The sequence below is a fragment of the Chelonoidis abingdonii genome, chromosome 1 (assembly GCF_003597395.2).
Source record: "Chelonoidis abingdonii isolate Lonesome George chromosome 1, CheloAbing_2.0, whole genome shotgun sequence".
Lineage (NCBI taxonomy): Eukaryota > Metazoa > Chordata > Testudines > Testudinidae > Chelonoidis > Chelonoidis abingdonii.
Window position 1 is genome coordinate 203,661,779 of NC_133769.1, and position 12,513 is coordinate 203,674,291.

The following is a 12,513-nucleotide window of genomic DNA, read 5'->3' on the forward strand; positions in this document are numbered from 1 at the left end:
GGGAGGAAGGTGAATTTTCCTCTCTGTTTTGTGATTCAAGGAGTTTGAATCACAGTGATCTTCCAGGGTAACCCAGGGAGGGGAAGCCTGGGAGAGGCAACGGTGGGGGGAAAGGGTTCACTTTCCTTGTGTTAAGATTCAGAGGCTCTGGGTCTTGGGGGTCCCCGGGCAAGGTTTTGGGGGGACCAGAGTGTACCAGGCACTGGAATTTCTGGTTGGTGGCAGCGTTACAAGTACTAAGCTGGTAATTGAGCTTTGAGGAATTCATGCTGGCATCCCATCTTTTGGACACTAAGGTTCAGAGTAGGAAATTGTACCATGACAACATGGACTATGGAAACTTTTTTGAACAACTCTCTTGCTAAGCTGGAAAGATTATATGGGAGTCATGGGCCAGTATGTGCAGTCTCAGATTCTTCAGTGACAAAAGAAAACAGAGGACCACTCTCAGAGAACAGAAGAGGGCCAGAGGGAGTTGCCTGAAATTATTTCCATTTTACAAATCTTCCAGCTGGCCATAACATTTTTAAGTATATAAAAGGTTGTTACAAGAAGAAGAGAGAAAAATTGTTCTTCTTAACTTCTCAGGATAGGACAAAAAGCAATGGGCTTAAATTGCAGCACGGACGGTTTAGGTTGGACATTAGGAAAAACTTCCTGTCACAGTTGTTAAGCACTGGAATAAATTGCCTAGGGAGGTTGTGGAATCTCTGTCACTGGGGATTTTTAAGAGCAGGTTGGACAAACACCTGTCAGGGATGGTCTAGATCAATGGTTCTCAAAGCTGGTCCGCCGCTTGTTCAGGGAAAACCCCTAGCAGGCCGGGCTGGTTTGTTTACCTGCCACATGCGCAAGTTCAGCCAATCATGGCTTCCACTGGTTGCAATTTGCCACTTCAGGCCAATGGGAGCTGCAGGAAGTGGCACGGGCCGAGGGATGTGCTGGCCGCCCTTCCTGCAGGCCCCATTGGCCTGGAGCAGCAAACCGCGGCCAGTGGGAGCCGTGATCAGCCGAACCTGTGGACATGACAGGTAAACTAACCGGTCCAGCCTGCCAGGGGCTTTCCCTGAACAAGTGGTGGACCGGCTTTGAGAACCACTGATCTAGATAATATTTACTCCTGCCTTGAGTGCAGGGGACTGGACTAGATGACCTCTCGAGGTCCCTTCCAGTTCTATGATAGGACACAAGTGTGTTCTCATATTAGACTAGACACGCAGCAGACATGCAAACAGGCACCTAAAGATTCAACCCAGATGAAGGAAGTCAAAGCCACTGACCTCTGATGTGGAGATAAGCTGGGAAATTAATGAAAAAAGTGTTCTTGTGCCAGAATCGGCAACAGTATTGGATTCTTTTTTCACTGAGCCCATTTACCCGAGGCTGTGCAATAGGTGTTAGTGGACAACTGCAAGGTGTTTAATGTTAGTAACTCACCAGTTGCTTTTCCAACAAAAGACACTAAAAATGAACAGAATGCAGCTTTTGATTTACTCCTTAGAAAAGAAACTGAAGATGCTGACAGAGACAGACACTATAGGAACTGAGGTAGGAAAACACAGGGTAGTAAAAGCATGTGCCTCAAAATACAAACAAACTAGGCTGGCAGAAAGTACATGCAAATACAGAACCTGGGTCTCCTTGTATGTCAGATATTCTCAATTCCTGCTACACCAACACCATCTGAACATGATTTTCTAAAGCACGATATGCCTGGAATAAGTGAATATGCTAACATGAGCATTGGGGAGTGTACTGATAGTTGTAGACGAAAGCTTGCCCTTCAGCTGTGCCTTGAAGTGATGTTCACTGAATGTCTGAGTCCTATTCATGAGGTGCAGCTATTTCTGGAGGCTAAATATATACTAATTGTGTTGAACACTTCCCAAGACAAAAGACAAGATTCTTGTGCCAAAGGACTTTAAAAGTATGTTCAGACATAGGCAGACGAAACAAGGGGTATGGAAAGGAAGAACGCGGGCAACATTGGTAAGATTATGTGGTTACACAGCAAGGCCAGCATACAGCTGGATGGAGTCAAAAAGTTGGTTTTGAGGAGATAAATCATGGGTGGGAAAACTATGGCTCAGGGGCCACATCCGGCCCTCCAGAACTTTTAATCTGGCCCTCAAGCTCCCGCTGGGGAGTGGAGTCTGGAGCTTGCCCTGCTCTGGCACTCCAGCTGAGGAGCGGGGACTTGCTCGGCTCTGCACGGCTCCTAGAAGCAGTGTCTTGTCCCCCATGTGGCTTCTACACATAGGAGCAGCTAGGGGTTCTGCATGATGCCCCGCCTCAAGCGCTGCCCTCACAGCTCCCATTGGTTGGGAACCACGGCCAATGGGAGCTGCAGGAGTGGCACCTGTGTACGGGGCAGCACACAGAGCTGCCTGGCTGCGCATCTGTGTGGGAGCTGGAGTGGGGACATGCCGCTTTTGGGAACTGCTTGAAGTAAGAGCCTGTATCCCTCACCCCCTCCTGCGCTCCAACCCCCTTCCCTAGCCCTGAACCCACTCCTGCTCTCTGAAGTCCCAGCCCAGAGGACCCTTCTGCACCTCCAACCCCTCATCCCCAGCCCCACCCCAGAGTCCACACACGCAGCCAGAACCCTCACCCCCTCCCGCACCACAACCCCCAATTTCGTGAGCATTCATGGCCCGCCATACAATTTCCATACCCAGATGTGGCCCAAGGGCCACAAAGTCTGCCCACTCCTGAGATAAATGAATAAAAGACTTGTGGGAAGAAGAGATTTAGAGTAGCACAATGAGAATTAGGCACCCCATTGCCCTTTGAAGATCTCCTGTGGAAGTTGCAGGTTTCTTGTAGGCATTTTAGCCTCACTTACCTGTCCACTCCTTGTAAGAACAGAAACCAAAGCCTGTTTACTGACACTGTGGTGGCCTGAAGAAGAGAAACTGACACTGTACTGTGGTGGCCTGGAGAAGAGAAACTATCAGATGTTTCAATTCAACAGCTGCATGTCAAAAATAGTAGGAACCAGCCAACGGCTTCACTCTATTATGACTACGGGAACTACAGTACACACTTTCTGTAAAGACAGGTGTCTGATTTACCTGCCTAGAAATAGGCTCTTCAGGCACTTCTATAGAATAAAACAAGTAGAGAAAAAGCTGAACCTTTTTAAGGCTATACTGGAATTTTTATTTTATTTATTTATTTGGTTAAACAAGATAGTAAATTCTAGTGGAGACTTGCACAAATGCTGGTTTCAGGACACACGTGTATCCTGTCATACTAGACTTAACAGGATGTTAACATGTTACAACATGACTAAAAATTCATATGCAGACACATCTCAAGGTCCATATAAGACAGGCACAAGTTTGTTAAACTTGGTTTAATTAAGAAAAAAAGAAACCCTATTTTGGAGACCTGGTCCCTCTCCTGTCTCCACTCTTTCCTAAATTAGGCATATCATGCTTTTGATTGCTCCATGGTGACCAAAGTGTGAAATCGTAACTGAGGTAGACGTCTACATGCACGAGTCATTTGGTGTGGTGCCTTTCACTATCCTTGGTTACTGTTTTAACACCCTGGTTCTTAGGAAAACTATTTTACATACAGCAAACCCATAACATGAAGGTAAAGAGTGGTGGATAAAACCCTTAATAAAACAACAAATAAGCAACCACGTAATGCAAGCTGTTTAGTTCCTTCAAGGGATTGTGGTGCCACAAGAGCTCCAAGACACAATTTCCTTGTACTAGATTGTTGTGCATTAGTTTTTTGGATTCTTTGAAGCACGACAACAGGAGGCTATAAACGTCTGTTTGAAATGTGGTCTGTTTGCATCATATGTTTGGAGTAGCTGGCTGACTGTGTTACATTTTCTGCTGCTCTGCGGAAACTGTCAGTATCAAAGTCTGAGTTTAGAGGAAAGGAAGAAGTACCAGTGTTTACCTTTGTGTGAATAAAACAGTACTCTTCTCTCTAAGGAGTTTGTCTTACCCCAGCTTCTAGGAGTAGTGAGATTTTCTTTAAGGAATTACTCTTAGGTCAGTGATTTTGAATGACTGTGCAATTTTGCACATTTGACCGTTTTCCTCCCCAGATGGTGGGAAATTCTTTAACAGCCTCTGGTTCGGTCAGTACTTGCATGGGTAATTGCCAAGGAAAACCCAGGTGCTGTAGATACTGTTGTTAGTGATTCAGCAGACAGCACACTCTTCCCTTGGAGTTATTAGTAAATCAAAGCCCCCAGCATGGTGTTAGTGGGCCCTATGTTGCAAGTCTTTCAGAGGAGACAGACTAGAGGTCCTGATCATGTGTAATTAAAGATCCCATGGTACTTCTCACAAAAGTAGGGAGGATTACGCCACAGCAATGTTCCATTGTGTGAAATTATTACTGTCTGCCTATTGAAGTCTCCCTGTTTTCATTTGTATTGCTATCCCTCTGCGCTCCCTGACAAACTGTTGTGCAGCATTGCTGTGCACTGTTAAAAAGCTATAATGTTCCAGTTTAAGGGCAGTTGCCATTCAGTAGTGGATAAAGGGATTTATATATGCAGACAAAGCCAAATCCTGCCTTATGTTGCACAGGTGCACTGGATGGAAGAAGACACAGGAAGTCTCTGTAGCACAGCTGTACACCAGCAGGCAGGATATCCTCTCAGTGTTCTAGGTCCCAGTTAAGCCCCAAGCCTATTCAAAGCACGTAAGTGCTTTGCAGAACTGAGGACCTAGGGCTTGATTCTGGAAGGTGCTGATCACTCTGGCTCGATCCTGGTAAAAAGGGGGAAAAAATTAGTTTTAAGCATCTGACCGATTTCAATCAACATCAACGGGTGTTGCTTAAAGTTAAAAATTGTTTAGAGTGCTTTGATGGACTGAGCCAGAGTACTCAACACCTCCCCAGACGGAGCCCCACTAACTAATTTCCCTAATGGTTTGTCCATGACAGTGGGTTTTCAATCTTTCCCATTTCACAACTTTCTTTTCTGTACCAGGCCATGATCTCTCTTCCACCTTGCTGAGATCTAGCCAAGAGTCATCCCCCATCCATTTAGCAAAAACAGGAAGAGCAGAGTAGTCCCAACCCCGACTCTCAGTGGCTGGGATATGGGTAGTCATGCCTACTGGTCAGAGCTGGAGTCAGGAGCCAGGAATCAGAGCCCAGGGCAGACCCTGATTCAGATGCCAGAGCTGAGGATCAGAACTAGGTTTCCGGAGTGAGGCAAGGCAGGGTTGGGTCCCAGGCAGGTGCTATCATAGCCTTGGGTGAATGCTTTGAGTAGCTACTGAAGTACTACTGCTGCTGGGGCTGGGCTTAATGGCCAATCAGGCACTTCATCCAATCAGGCAGCCTAGTACAAAGCCAGCTGCACTCGTTGAGTTGCCCAGAGGCTAGCTTTGCTGCAGGCCTTCAGTCTTGATGCTGATCTTTAGGTTGAAGGCTCATGACCTAGAAGACTGTGGTGTGCTAGCTTTGGGTGGAGGTCATGCATCTGCTCCTGCTTCCCTGCCCCAGGCACGCATGCACTGCAGTCTGTAGCAAATATTAAGTTGGAGCAAATGCTACCCCTTTTTGGAGAAGTAGTAAGATACTGCCCCTGCCTCAGAGGCCCACCTTGTGGAGGTTGTGACTGGTAAGGGCATGATTCTGCTACAGATTTCACAATGCTTTGGGAGTCTTTCAGCCATGCTAGATATGAAATGCCTATTTTTGCAAAATAACAAAAAAGGCATGTATTCTCTCATTATACTGAAAAATAAAAAATTAAGAGCCAAAGTCAGTGTGCTCTGCCAGCTGAAAAGGAGAAAAATTATTAGAGACTGACTTCTAATGAGCCTCATTGTTGTCCTTTTTCAGGCGATAACACCGTTCAAACTACTCCTAGAGTGTTAATATGGAAGAACTTGATCCTAGCAGCCACGCTATTTTCTGAATAGTTTTAGAAACTGAACTCATATGTAAAAGGTTTTTATTTTCCCCCACATGCCTATGAAAAAAAGATGTCTTTATATAGACATTGTCTGCATCTGGCTACCTCACCACAAGTAACAGGAAACTGGGTTGGCTGCCACTTAACACAGCTGTTAACATTTTGGACTAACAGTAGCCATTCTGCTAATACTGGTTTAAAATAAAAGGATGAGGTACACAATGGTTAGAACAACATTTGTCTCATGTCCTTAGCAGAATATAGACAAGATCAGCAGGTAACTTCCAGTGTGCCTTACATCACCACTACAAATAGGAACGGATCATTTGTAATAATGCTTTACGTTTCTATTGTGCCTTTCTTCTGAAGATCTCCAAGAGCTAATGAAATCAGTCTAACAGCAATCTTGTGAGGCAAGGTTATTGTTAGTTATATTCATTATGGTCATGACTAGGGACCAGCCAAGATCAGGGCCCCTTTGTGTTAGGTACTGTACTGAGAGAATAGTAGGTAGTCCCTGCCTTAAGATTTTATAATCTAAATAGACAGGACAGATGAAGGTGGGGGGAAAGGGTGTAACACCCAAAGATGTTAAAATCCCTGATTTACAGGTGGAGAAACAGGCATGGATTAAATTAATACCTAGCACGTGTATAGCACTTTTCATCAGTAGATCACAAAGTGCTTTACAAAAGGAGGCCAGTATCATTATCCTCATTTTACAGGTGGAGAAATGGAGGCACTGAGAAGTGAAGTAACTTGCCCAAGGTCACGCTGCAGGTTAATGGCAGAGCTGGGAATAGAACTCAGGTCCCCCGAGTCACAGTGCAGTACTTAGCCTAGCCACTAGATTGTTTTCAAAAGCGGCCACTGCATCTGTAACAAACGTTTGGATTTACTGGCATATTTCCAAATAGCCAAAAAAAAAAAAATTACAGTCTATTTTGGGACACATTTTGAGGGCCTGATTCATCACTGTGTTACTTCAGTTTCATGTCAGTGTAACATCACTCATGAATCAGACCCTGTCTCATGTCTTCAAAGTGCCAAGAATGCCTTATCGAACTACATAAGAAAGAATATTGATGGGTCCCATTCTGTGCTCAGCTGCACCTGCACAATTCCCATTGCTGTTGGTACCAGTGTTGGGTTATCTACAATGTTGCTGGGTCTATGGCCAGGGATCCCACAGTGTAGGGGAATTGTTTAACATAGTAGCTGCCTCAGACACTGCAACTTACATTGAAATATTCAGGGAGCTCTGAAGGTATATAGGTTCCTACAGCTCTAATCCAGTCCTAACTGGATAACAGGAGAAAATCAGAATTAAACACAAGAAGTAATGTCTAGATTGAGGAAGACATACCAGCACTGTACAATATTTGCAGCATTAGTAAGCACAGAGGAAACAGAGTTCTCCTTGTTTGAATGCACAAGGCATTTGGCAGGAGAAAGAAATACTGAATGTGCTGCCTGTAATTAACTGTGCTGTATCTAGAGTTTGTAAGATTGTCCAGAAGAATTCCTACTGCTCCAATTGTAGGTGCTTCAAAGTTCATTGCAAAGAACAGAATACTGAAAAAATTAGTTAATGTGTTGAATTATGGGCTCATGGGTTTCATTTTAGTGGAAAGACAGCTATTGCAAATTAATAAACATGTGGCTATTAAAATCATGTTTATTGCAAATTATTAAATAAGCTTCTATTATACCATTGTTCATACTCAATATTTTATAAAAGTCAAGTAGCCTGTATTTATTAGGATGTACATGAGGCTATTTTTAAGGCTAAAACATTTAATATTTCTGGGGAAGATTTTAGCTTTAAATTCTAATTGTGATTCCTTAAAGAGACACTGTTAACTTGAAAAATCACATTTGTGTCTAAAACTTTTGTGCCTACTTCAAGTACACATATCCCCCAAGATTAATCTAAAGAAAGAGATTAAAGGTTTTGTGGGGGGGAGGGGCAGCAGGGTTAACTTTATGAATTTGACAGAACTTTTATATGGTCACTGTCACTGCTCCCTTGCAGGGCCGGCTCCAGGGCCCAGCATGCCAAGTGCGTGCTTGGGGCGGCATGCCGCGGCGGCACTCTGCCAGTTGCCGGGAGGGCGGCAGGCTGCTCCGGTGGACCCTCCCACAGGAGGATCCGCTGGTCCCACGTCTGCGGGAGATCCACCGGAGCCGTGGGACTGGCAAGCTGCAGAGCGCCCCCCGCGGCCTGCCGTCATCCTTGGGGCAGTGAAATGGCTAGAGCCGGCACTGCTCCCTTGTATAGTCAGATTGTATCCAAATGCAGGACTGCGAGCTTATAGGCAGACTACTGTTCCCACGCAGAGTCCCATTGATGTAAATTGGGCTCCACAAAGGCACAGAGGTCTGCGCATACCTTGATCAGATTTGCAGGATGGGGCTTTAGCCAGTCAGTTTCTCTCCAGCTGAAGATACCCTTATAAAATATCAAGAGACAGGAAAACCTTTGATGAATAGCAAGCAGCATTGGTTCATGTATTTCTTCCCCTATCTTTTCAAAAGATTTCCACCTTAAGGTGATCCTTAAATTAAATCAACTTATCCCTAAGGTCTCCATTCAGCAGAATGTAAGCCTATGCTTAACTTTAAGCAGACAAGTTATCCTGTTTAAGTCAATTAGTTGCACCACTAATTTGAAATGGGACTACTCATTGTTTAACAGTAAGCTCATACTGAAGTGTTTTGCTGAATCTGGATCTCAGTCAGTAACATGACTTCTTGCAGCACCTTGTTTTCCTTTGGACACCTCCCAAATACTGACTAGTCTAGACTACTGACCGAGATCAGTGTCTTAGATAATGATATGTCTGTTAGTTGCTCACTCTTATTCCCTACTCCTTTGGGTTTTTTTCCCCTCTGATTGTTTAAACACTACTATTGGGGGAGCAATTTTTTTTGATTAAATTAAAATGTTAGTTTTCTTTGGCTGTGTTCATGGCAGTTATGGATTCCACCAGCATCCACAATGTGCTAATGACTGGTCAAACAAAAGAAGATACTCCCAGCCTCAGGGGTTCTCAAACTCAGGGTCGGAACCCCTCAGGGGGTCACAAGGCTATTACATGAGGGGTCATGAGCTGTCAATCTCCACCCCAAACCCTGCTTGCCTCCAGCATTTATAATGGTGTTAAATTTATAAACAAGTGTGTTTAATTTATTGGGGGGGGGGGCTCGCACTCAGAAGCTTGCTGTGTGAAAGGGGTCACCAGTACAAAAGTTTGAGACTCACTGGTTTACAGTCTCAACCCTTGTACATTTGTTTTCTGTGAACCTTCCAGTGAGCAAGCTTACCATTAGGAACATTTGTGAAATTAGGACATTTTAGGCAAATGTTGAGAATATACACATGAAAAACAAAACTTTAAACTCATAAATGCAAGTATTGACACTGGAACCTGATTCTAAGAATTATGCTCATCCAGGCAGGAAAGTGAAGCAATCATTAGCTACCTACATATCTAATTGAAATTAACACAACTCTGATATTGAATTCTCACAATGAAGTGCATGGGAACAATCTGCACCAAGCATTCTTAATACACTTTTCACACACAATTGTCAAAGGCTACCTCAAATAAAGACTACATAACCTACTTGCCGACCACTTGCAAGCAGAAAGAGAAAATAAATTATTCACTACAAATGATTCACCAGCCCTATGAATTACTTAATCCTTGCTCTCTTTTGTCCAAATGGAGATGAATTTCCATGGACCCTTTTATAGGGTCTGTCCTGGTAACTTAATGCTCTCATTTTTTTCTTGTTTGGTTTCTATTAACAGGCAAGAAAAATGTATCTAATCCTAATGAGTACTCTTTCCTTCCTGGATTAGTCCCCTCCAGCAAACTCCCTGCTAATTATTGTCTTCTGTTCAGTGAAGCCATTTTCTGGGTTCTGAATATTACATTTTCTTGGTTGGGTCACCTCATCTCCCTTCATTTGCAGTCTCAGTGCTCATAACTCCAGAACAAAAACTGTACAGGTCAACCAACACTATGCTTTTAGCCATTCACCCCCCTCCAACCACTTACCTTGTATTTACCTTTGCTGTTTCCATAAATCCCCTGGAACTCCCTATTTGCTGTCTCCTCTTCACCAGTGTATGAACACTCAAATCAGATCCTTTATACATATTTACCCACTAACATGGCCAAATACTCATGCACATTTCTCGTGGTACTTGTCTGGACACAAATTGGGTACACACAGCTGTGTTAACTTATCTTTGAAAAAAATCACTCCCTAAATTAATTGCCCAAGGTCATATACTAGGTTGGGTGTAGAGCTGAGAACAGAATATAGATTCTCTCACTTCCAGGGCACTGCTCTAAATGTTATCCCACATTGCCTCACATGGTATGAAAAGATACAGCAGGTGTAGTAATAAGGCTAATGTATACACTTTTATGGCTATGAGACAAACACACTGCCATATTGCTTTCTTCTACAACAACAGAAAGATACACTCTTATTACCTGCTATTCCATTTTCACATGCCATTTGTTTGTCAAGATACAATCAAAATGACCAAACTACTGTAAAGAGAAGTGAATGAGCAATACAAAAAACCATTTGTAACCACATTTTGGAGCATACAAGGTACAACAACTCAATTAAAATGCTGTCTTTTCACAACAAGCTGGATTATTCATGGTCTTGCTCCTTCATCATCTATACCTGTGCAAAATGAGTGTGAAGTGCACCCAGCTTAAAATGACGCAGTTTTGTAGTCACTTTGCACAGGAGTCAATGGCTGCACTGGATATAGAACAGTGAACAATCAGGCCTCATGTGACCTTTTGAAAATGACTGAATCTGATCAGGACAAAGATACTGGATTAGTAGATTGTAAAGCAGCCACCAGCTGCTGGAAGAAGAGTCCACAGCCATCTTGTCAGACATCAGTGTAACTTTTCCAAATCCTAAATAATTTTAAAAAGTGACAGATTGGAGACTAAAGTTCTCTGCTCTCAGAACCAGTACAGCATGGCTGGCAACAATGCAATCCATGCTGCTATTCACATAAGTATCAACTGTGCTCAGGGAGGACTACCTCTCAGAGCAATAGGTAGCTCTGTTTCCCATACCCAGTCATTCCTTGGCTTCTGCTGAGAACAGGGTGGTTTTCACAGGGGTGGGTTTTATGAGGCCCTTTCTGTTTTTTTAGAGGAAGAAAAGATTCTTCTTATACTTAGCAAAATAATAGACTGCGGAAAGACTTAATGTGTTCAAACACAGAACCTGAATTGTTCTCTTGAAGTATCAATTAGGTATGCTTCTAGAACAGAAACATTTTTTTGTTCTGGTAATAGAATTTTTTCCTACAACTGTGAAACAAAGTTGCATGCAGCAAAAGTGAGCGGCTGTTGGCTTAACCATGTCTTCTCTAAATTGGTGACAAACCAGCCTCCTAAAAATAAACGCTGTAATTGCGGTTTTGGTTTCAGACCCACAGTGGAGCTAATGGTTGTGATGTTTGTAAAGAGGAGGGGAGGGAGGGAGTAAGCACTCCAAAAATATGAAAGAAACTTTGAAACTGTCATAGTTTTGGTAAAGTTACCATAGCCTGGATAGAAATCATGACATAAATGCTCCTTTAGCATTAGAGCCAAAGAGAGACTGTTGCCATTGGAACAGTTGTTCAGACTCACCCAAAACCAATCAGAAGGCATAGCCTGCATTTGAAGACCAGAAGAAAATTCCTACAGAGGGAAATTTTTGAATTAGGATTTCCAAAAGGCTGCCTGAGGTAGTTGGAGAGGAGCAAAAATAATTCAGTGCTCTCTATGGCTGTGATTCAGTAAACTACTTAATCATGTTCTTAAGTGTTTTGCTGAATCAGGGCCTATGTGAATGGCTTTGTTTAAAATTATATTTTATGTTGCAAAATCTATTAATCGGCAATGATGATCACTCACCCACTTATTTAAAAGAGTTTCCAGACTAAGCTTATGAGGTGTTAGTAATAAACTCTGCTGTTGTCTGTAGAGGAGCATTTATTAAATCTCTCAACAGTTATATGTCTGACTACATTATATTGTCATTGACAAGTCTGTGTATGCTTATGATTGGCATTTAGGACACCTGGGGTTGTGGTGTGGCCTCAGAACTCTGTGGAAAAGGAGGGAAGCCATTTGGAATCAGGAATACAAGCTCTAGCTGCACCAAGAGTGGTCAGTGGGCAGCATGAAGGACCTGGGGAAGGTTCTATTTAGGTCTTGCTCTAAATCAATATTAACTATATAAGCTAGGCACACATCACTGAGAAATCCAGAAGAAATTAAACTGTTTACTTTCATTACAAATTTCCCTTAATTCGCCACCTTTCTTAAAATGAAAAATGTCAAATCAATTTCAATTGGGGATGTGTGTGTAGGAGCACTTATTCTCACTCCCTCCCCTTCCTTCCCCTCCCCCCGCAAGAAACAGGGGCCTGGAGGACAGGTTAGAGAATAAAAAGGTTATAGGAACTGTTTGGTTCTTCACCAAAAGAACATTTTTCATTTTGAAATTTTAGTAAAAAAAACACCTTTGTTTTGGTCAAAATGGCATTTCCATGAGGGGAGAGGGAA